Source organism: Rhipicephalus sanguineus, chromosome 3 (genome assembly GCF_013339695.2).
Source record: "Rhipicephalus sanguineus isolate Rsan-2018 chromosome 3, BIME_Rsan_1.4, whole genome shotgun sequence".
Lineage (NCBI taxonomy): Eukaryota > Metazoa > Arthropoda > Arachnida > Ixodida > Ixodidae > Rhipicephalus > Rhipicephalus sanguineus.
Genome location: NC_051178.1, coordinates 226,130,597 through 226,139,896, shown reverse-complemented (window position 1 = coordinate 226,139,896; position 9,300 = coordinate 226,130,597). Strand labels below are relative to the sequence as shown.

At 42.3% G+C, this 9,300-nt stretch overlaps 1 long non-coding RNA gene across 1 annotated transcript; it reads right to left on the bottom strand.

Annotated features, from left to right (window-relative positions):
• Nucleotides 1-226: 226 nt before the first annotated feature.
• Nucleotides 227-8,522, bottom strand: LOC119385265 (uncharacterized). The gene is made up of 4 exons (XR_005182150.2): nucleotides 8,434-8,522; nucleotides 5,301-5,460; nucleotides 3,975-4,181; nucleotides 227-278 (listed from the first exon to the last, which is right to left on the bottom strand). It is a non-coding gene; the product is annotated as an uncharacterized LOC119385265 (long non-coding RNA).
• Between the last annotated feature and the right edge of the window lie 778 nt (nucleotides 8,523-9,300).

The following is a 9,300-nucleotide window of genomic DNA, read 5'->3' as shown; positions in this document are numbered from 1 at the left end:
TACAATTGTGAAACTAAATTAATGTTACTCATTAAAAAAAATTTATAAGTTCCAGAGCTTTGACACTCGGCTTCATGCGTGAAAGGTGTAGGAACGCGTGCTCAAAGAATGTGAGCATTTTGTGTGCCTTTTTTTGGGTATTCCACATGGAATACCCAAAACGATGCAAACAGGCACGCTATTCCTGCAAGAAGTGATGGCACACTCAAAACGGGCTCCCTGTCAATGTGTAGAGTAAGTCCTTTCTTCACAAGGCAAGGTGTGAGCAGGGCTTGTTCCTATGATTGAAGAAAAAAAAAGAATGCTGTTAAGCGTAATGTAACTTTTAGTGTCGATAATGCTGAACCAAACAAAAAAAATATTCCTTAGAACTATGCAGAAGAAGAGCCTGTTCTGATAAGGTCAGCGAGGCATGAGGGGTGATCCTTTCTAGTTTTCTGCCACTTCATCTGCTTCCCCAAAGTTGAGAATAACGTAACTGAGCATCATGAAGCCACTCTTCATTTCATGGACCACACTTCTTTGGAAAAAGAGTTCAAACTCTGAAAGTAGCTGGCAAAAAAAGATAAGAAAGATCGTTCCCAAAGTATTTCCAAGTAATTGCACAGCTAATGACACTTATTGAAGCTGATATGCCAGACAGAACAAGGGTTGAGGTCTATTTGTTACAACCATAAGAACAAAAACAGTGCAGCGAGAGAAAGGAAAATGAATGTGCACAAAAAAGGACTTGCTACAGGTGAGATACACGCACAATCTACTGCAGCAGCCATCCTTTAGTTTCCTTGGGATATATGTTCAATTAACTCTGGGAATGTCATCCTGTGCCAGTGAGGGCCAAGGAAGCAGGCAAATATCTATTAAATGCAAAGCATTTCTCAGCAAACCAAATGCACTTTAACTGCTTCTTTCTGCTTATCTATCTATTAAGCCGCGTATGCCAGGGCGCTCTCGTGGTCATCTCCTTACCGTGGCGCATACCGAAATTAGCATATGAAACCGTGAGTATATGACAGACACAATTCACAGCTCAGCTGATGTCTTGAGTGAATGAACAGCACCAAAGAACAAGGACAAACAAAAGAAGCTAAAAATGGCACAGGTTCTCATTTGGCTCTTCATTGTCGCAAAAGTGCTTGTAATCCATGTTTAGATAGGACAGAAATTTTGCATCGCCACAGGGATCAGCACATGCGAGAAATCATGGAAGCCTTTTACATGTCACTGGAAGGTCACAAGTGCATCAGCCAACCTTCGGTAGCCTTATCACAGGCAGATGTGTCATATCTCAGGAATAGTTTGCCTCATGTTCATGCATAATCAGCCACTTGGAAATCTTTTGTTACTTTTGTTACCTTGTGCATTCATGATGATTGTTTATAATCCTTCTCCAGTTGCTAATTTATTCCGTTCATTGCAGAATAACGCTTTTAGTTGTGAGTTAGCACCGTTGTCTGTCGTTTCTTTCATTCGTCCTTGTTCTTTCGCACTGTTTATTCGTTCAAGATGGAAGTGCACTAACTTGGCCAATTAAATGTTCTGATGTCACAGCTGATGTCCCGAATAATGTGATGACTGGTCAACTACAGTAAAAGCACGTTAATTCAAACTCAAAGGGGACTATAAAACTGTTCCAACTAAGCGGAGTTCGAATTAGCGTGCGGGCACTAGATTGAACAGATATCGTGCCACACCGTGTGGAGAGAACCCAGAGAAGCCACCTCTGGACTCCTTCCCGCAAATTAGGCGATATTACACATTTGTGGCAGGTAATTTCGTAAGTTAAGTTCATGCTCAAACAACCAACAGAATTTATTGATCAGTCAGTGATATGCCAGAAACAAGCAGGGACTTGCATTCACGTGAGCAGTGAGCCTTAATGCCAAAATATACGAAGCTATTTGTGCTCCAAAACACATTCTTTACATGGCACAGTTAACACAATCAAAATTTAAGGTCTTTCTTTCTTAGTTTACTTATAGAACAATATTGAAATTGTCCAAGGGGACACGGCTAAAGGCAAACACTGCCTGACTGGGCCATGCCACCCATACAGCAGTAGCAGCAGACAGACGACATTTGCAACCATAAAATCATACATGCAAATCAATCACTACACTTGTTTTACAGATGAAAGTAATGAGTAATTTGGGTGATCATTCTGGGCCGATTTCTGTGAGGAGGAACGAAAGCCAGAGGGCTCCCAGTTTGAATTCACCGTTGTAGATACCAATGCGTTCGAATTATCGGGAGTTTTTCCCGATAGAAATACATAGGGCTGTGCCGGGACCAGGGCGTCAGTTCAAATTAGCAGTAAGTTCGAATTAACCAAGTTTGAATTAACGAGCTTTTACTGTACCTCATTAAACTCTTCCCACCAGCAACATGTGGCACATGCCTGCATACCACAGCCTGTGGTATCACAGGTGATACACTGTCTTTACTAGCGACAGTGAGAATAGGCTTTGGAAATGTTAACATGATAGTGCTAAAGAGAAAACCATGTGCCGGCATTCAAGGCTTGAGCCAGAATCAAACCCAGGCATTCTGCACAGCATTTAAGTATTCTACCAGAGACACCAGTGCTCCAAGCTCTTTTGGAAAAAGACGCTGCAGAAGCATCACGTCAGGGCAATGCTAATTATGGTTGCAGTGCCTGCGATCCACTTTTAAACAGCGTCGTAACCATTACATATGTACTCCTGCGACTCGGCAAGGTACGGTCAAGCATTGCACAAATATGCCAGTCATCACAACGCAGTGTGGACTTCATTGCAATGAAAGTGACATCTACGTTGTAACATGAGTGACAATGTTACATAGAACCATGAGCTCACATTATTCTTGTCATTACCGATGAATCGTACTTTTCATACACTCATGTCTTCCAATGCCAATTTTAGTGTCTACCAAGGAGACATGATCACAAGAGTACCACGACATAGGGGGGTGGGTAGATAGATAGGCAGATGAAACAGTCAAAGTGCCTGTAGGTTCGCGAAGAAATGCGTTGCACTTTAAAATAGCGCACAGAAAGAAAACATGCTGCAAGTGGAAGCTGCATCCACCACACAAACATGTAGTACACGCCAAGCAGGTGAATAATAGGAACTGGGCTCAGGTCGCGCATGCATCAGCATTTTTTATATACTTTCATTTCACTATTAATTATTGTATTTAACTATCAATCATACATAATCGTGTAACCATGATTCGCTTGGATTCACTGACTGCATTTTTACAGTTGCAAATAAACGTTCAAGCTCCTGGTCTCCTCCTTGCTTATTATATATTCAATCCTCAAAGTTGGCAGTATTAATGCCAAATGAGGATTCATCCTTGGTATTATTGACAGGAGGATAGCAATAAAGTAAACTGGAGAACCTGAACGACGGTGGATATTTCAGTAAAGCACAACACGAATTTGAACAATGTGCATTTGGCTGCTACTTGCAGAAAGCTGCCTTTTCATCCAGTTTGACTGCACTTTAGCTTATTTCAAATGACAGTTTCCTAATCCCTTCTTTGGCATCATTGTTTTCGCCTTGCATGAACAGCCAATAAATATATCAGCCAGTATTTTAAGGAGTTGAAGATATCCCACATTTACAAGACAAATGAAGTTGTATGAATATTTGGACTTATCCACATTGCTGCACTGACTGAAGCACATGTCTTGGTGATTGGATGAACGCTAGGTACTCTATTTCCTAAACCATGATTCTGTTTTTTACTAATGCGTTGCAGTATCAGTCGATTGTTGTGCTCTGGTCTACATCCTTTATCACTGTTGAGAAGGTTTGACCCAGTACTCATCCCGAAGTACCATTCAGTTTTCATATCAGATTTCATCACTGCAGCCAAAACAATGTTATCCTGTGATAAAAATGACACTGCAATTACTGCCTGAGATACACAGGAGCCACTAAAACAGACAAACAAAAAAGAAAGCAAAGGGTCTTGCTCGAACTTACCAATGCCTCAGTTCCAAGAAATGGAAACAGTAAAAGAGCATCCGACAGGGTGAGGCTGCGAAGCTCTTTATGCCTGTCCAGTGCTGTTGCCCGCAACCTTGGCCTTCCTGTTGCTTCATCGTGGCAGGCTGCATTATTCTGGAGCCTTTCGTTATGAATTTGCAAGGACTCAACGGTTTCTCCATATGTAGTAAGATGGCTGCAGTCCTGAAATGCAAGAAAAATAAAATGAAATGGTGCAGTGCAACTACAAGAATGCAGACAATCACTCATCCAAAAATTCAGCAGGTCCCACGCATCACGGGAATCTGTTTCATGCGAAGCAGACAGCAAGCAGCTGTCTATGCTGCATTTTTTTGGCTTTGTGTGAAGCATTACGAGGTGGACTGCCACGTTTTCGTAAATGAAGTAGTTGTGTGCAAATCGTGCTCTTACTGGGCAGGCTGACTACATTGACGTTTAATGGGCCTGAGGTAAAGTCAGCACTCATGTTAGAGCAAGGACCTCGGTTTTATTGAAACGAAGCGCACGCCACGGTGCGACTCACATTTCGCATTGCTCGACCCCGGAGCAATACCCTTACGAATGCTACGTGTGATATTCACAACATCACACGCTACGATGTGACGCTGCGAATATGATACGTAACATTCTTTAGTGTATTCTCCGCATGCAAATTCGGCACTCAGCAGCTTTGGACTTTATTGCGCGCGCAAAGCCACAAAACTCAAACAACGCAGAAGCTGTTGAATGCCAAGAGCTTTCAGCCGCAGTCCTCATGCTGGCATAAAACTTGATTGCTATGTCGCGATGAACAAACAATCAGTTGCCAAACATTTTATCAGAGAAAAAAGTACCGTCACATACGTGGTGGTGTTGGTGGTGGCGGCGGTACGTTATAAGGGAGGGGTGTAGAGCACACTTCAGCCTAATTAAACACTGGAGTCTTGTGCCAATGTGAATGCAGTCACAGGATGACTAATGCGGCTTTTACACTGCTCTTATGCAAAGAAATACAGGATGTACTTATTTATCAGAAAATGAAAGTGTATTAACGTAACAGGCATTTGTTTATTGTTTTCTTGATACTTTCAATAACATGGCACTCTGTTAATTCGGTCATTTTTTTTCGGTCTGATGATATCCAAATTGATGAGCCTTTATTGCACAATGTAACTAATTTATTTTTCCTGCATTTGTCACTTTAGTTATTTAAGAAATCTGCTGCCACACAGCACTAAATAATAGCGCAGCACCAGTGGTACGGCAGCTGCTACACCAAGATACCATCAGAAGATGTAAGAAATATTTTTCAAAGCAACTCACAAAAAGACGGCACAATTTGTTGTTTGCCACTTCTTCAGATGGTGCCTGCATTTGCTTTGGCAGACAGCATTTCTTTCGAATTAGCATTTCCTCCGAGCAGTTTTGTAGCTTTTTTCCTGTGTTGTTGGAACTTGTTCCTCAGGGCCATCACCCATGATTCCTGTAAAGTTTTAAACACATACATTAATAACAATCATTGAAAAATTCATCAGTGTTGCAGGTGTACACACGGAACTAACTACACAAATGATATAGCTGACGGCACCATTATAGCACCAAACTTGAACAGAACTAATGAACCAGACACCATGTAGGGCCCAGTATGCACGGTTTTATGTTGCTGAAAGAAACACTGAACAAAATTTTTGCCCCCTAGATTCTCAGCCATACTGAAAGATTGGGTGCCGCATTCTGTAGCCACAACCTTCATTTCAGGCAGAAACTAATGGAAAAGAATGAATTGAATGAGTTTTTCACAAACTGCTCTGTGCAGCGGCCATGCTGTGAACTAGAGGAGGTGATGCTTAACGCCCCTGGCAATGGGAGTGCCAACTTTGCCAGCCGTTGCCTGCATCTCTCACCTGGCTCTGCTTTCACTATGGTTCCTAGAGCCCGTATGATCGGCACCGACAGCGAACAATGCTCTTGGTTGGGGTAAAGGCCCGAACGGGTGTGGCACACCTCAGTGCCTTTGTGAAAGCCGTTGAGTGCGATGCAGATGAGAGGCGGAAAAAGGGAGGTAGCAGAACAGGAAAACATGCACCCTGCATTCGCCAGGGAGGCATTTAATCTCGCAGCCGTCGATGTGCCCCTCTCACTCTGACGTGCAGCTGTCACGCACTGTTAATCCACCAAAACTACACCCAACTGTTTAAAATATGTGAAATAAACTGTTTATCTGAACACTAGCGCCTTTCAAGTGGTATTTTGTCATTTTTTACCTATTTTTGTTAAGCATTGCTTTAAGAGCTACATTGGGTTCATCACATATCAACTAGCTAGCCCATCTATCGTCCTTCATTTTCCTGCACTGAGTATGACTGTACCGCTATGACGAGCATTCTGAAATTTTCATCGCAAACGTATCATAAATTTGGAATGTCCACACGCAATTTTCACCAAAATGAGAGCGCACGTCACTTCTGTATCAACATAAATACAAATTTTGCTCTACATGTTACCGTAGATCCCACCTAAAGCATCAAAACAAAAAAATGGCAGCACCTATAAAAAAAACAGGTTAAATCATAAACAGCAATTTGATCTGCAATTTGAAGGGTCCTTGTTTCAAGAATGTCTGTGGCAAACTGGTAAATGTGTGGTGGCGCTCCAGCTTATGACACTCCTGAAATGGTGAAGGCTATATCATTGTACTTGAAAAGCTGAGACAAAGAATTAGGTGGTCAACTGTCACTTAATGACGTAGCAAAACTTTATGCACGAGTGGATGCCTCATTGCTTGTAGACTGGCAGACAGATGTTGCAAAAATAGCAAAGCAGGCTGGCATAATGCAGGGCATATTCCCACCTAAAATTTATGAAAATTAAACTAAATGTTGCAGTTTGATGCGTCCAAACCGCAATATTATTATGTGGCACACCCAAATGGTGGGGAGTCCAGATTAATTTGGACCCCCTGGTGTTTTTTAACGTCTGTCTACATTGGTAGAGCATCGGGGCGCATTACACGAAGGCTACAGGTTCGGTCCCTGCCAGCGGCAAGTTGCCTTTTGTCCACTTTACTTTCTTCGCATCTACTATATTGCGTTACCACAATGCACTTAAAGCAGTACAGTTAACACCCCCTATACCTTCTTTGGCTTCATTATCTGCTGGTCTTTATCAAGGTTGAATCTGAGCACATGGCTTTTGCATTTTAACCCTTAATGAAATGTACCCACCACAGACGAGACACAAGTTCTGCATTCTCGTTCATAACAATGGTACACATTCACCACAAAACTGCCCCAGCAGGCACGCCTTTTTTTTTTCATTCTTAAAGGGACTGTCTACCGCTCGGAAAAAATTTTCTGATTGTGGTGAAAATGAGAATATCATTCGTCGCATCGGCAGCCACGAGGATGCTTTTGCCCCATAAAAGAGGAATTATATTTTTAATTTGATGTTGAAAATCGTGAAAAAATGACCGCTAGCGTCACCCAACGGCGATGTGGTTCAATCTACTGGTATGACAAGAAATCCACGCAGGTAGACTCATTTTGCTTAAAAACAAACATGTATAACTTGAAATTGTATTTTACGCACTTGAGGCACCCTTCGGTTGCGTCAGAGAGTAATTTTTTGCTTTTTTTTTCCCACGCATCCAAAAAGGCGCCTGGTGGCGCTGCTTGCGGCGCCATCTTCGATTTCGTCTGCTTCAACTCATGCGGTAGGCCATGCGGCTCTCTGCGCTGATCGTACTGTGCTGCTGTATTGTTGTTAGGATGTCTCACATGTGGTGCGCTGTGAAGGCGCGCATTTATTGATCGACTTGGCTTGGATTGCAGCAGCTGTGCTAAAATAAACGCATAGACTGCGATTACAGCAAAACAAGTGTTCTGTAATCGTATAATAAGGCTTCATTTACCGCTAGCGCACTGAAAACGCCTGTTACCATTAATTACAATAGTGTTCAGCGAAAATAAAGTAATCCTACAGAAATCACATGTGCTTTCGGTTTTAATTTTTACCGGCACTACAATCGTCATCGCGTCCACCAACCAGTGTTGTGGGCATGTTTCACGCCAATGAAAGAAGACCGAACGCAGATCGAAAAATTCTGTTTTAAAAATTTCTACTCACTTTCCAGAGAAACCGCTGCAAGGTCGGACACTTCAGATGGTACACTTTCTATTGCGGTACAAAACAGAAAAGTGATGAAGGACCGTAGACAGTCCCTTTAATGCAAACTTTGATTGCCCCTTATAACTGATCTGCACCAAAATAGCAGCTAGGGATAGACATGCTTCATTAGAAGAACCAGAGATCAACATCATGCTCAGCTCTTACATGACCAGAAAAATTTACAGCCACAATGTAAAATGGCAACTAGTAACTGCAGCTACACAGTGTGGTAAGGTTTTGTGGCATTGCAAAGATTGAAAAAAAAATGTGCGATGTCCGATGCTCTTACCAGGCTGCAACCGACCCTATCTGCAAGGTGTGGATGAGCGGTGACCAATCTCTCAGCAGCTACCCGATAGAGCTGCCTGGACGGGTACCTGTACACGCAGTGAAATAACCCCAGTGAGAACTGAATAAATGTGAACCTTTATATTCTTGTGCATAAAAAATCTCAAGATAATGTGCCTTAGAAGAAAAACAAATCTTACAAAATCTCTATAAATGAGCATTACAGATGCTAGCAAACTAAGGACAACAAAACAGTAAAAGAACAAAAACACTAGAGACACATTCAGATGAACAGAATTAGCGCAGAAGCCCCTTGCTTATTGCTAAAAACAATCATTGAAGGCTTCATACAAGTCTTCTATAAAACAAGTTTGTCAGAGCAGCTTGTACGTATCTTTATTAAAGCATTATATGGCCTTTACGCAATAGAAATTATTTTCAGTGTGCATTTAAATGATCAATCTTCCCGAAGGTCGCTGGTTTGATCTCGGCCACGGCAATCGCTTTTCGGTGGAGGCGACATGGTAGAGGCCCGTGTACTGAGCGATGTCAGTGCGCGTTAAAGAACCCCAGGTGGTCGAAATTTCCGGAGCCCTCCACTACAGCGTCCCTCATAATCATATTGTGGTTTTGGAACGTAAGACCCCAGACAGGCCCGTAGCCAGGGGGGGGGGGGGCTCCCGAAATTTTGATGACACATCGTGTTTTATCAAAAATAAATCATGAAAATAGCCGTTTTTCTCAAATAGTCAAGGGTTTCAGCAAGTGGGCCTCCCTCGAAAAAATTTCCTGGCTACGGGCCTGACCCCAGATATTATTATTTATGATTGATCTTCTTGTGTAAAGACTTCAATGTGTAATACATGTT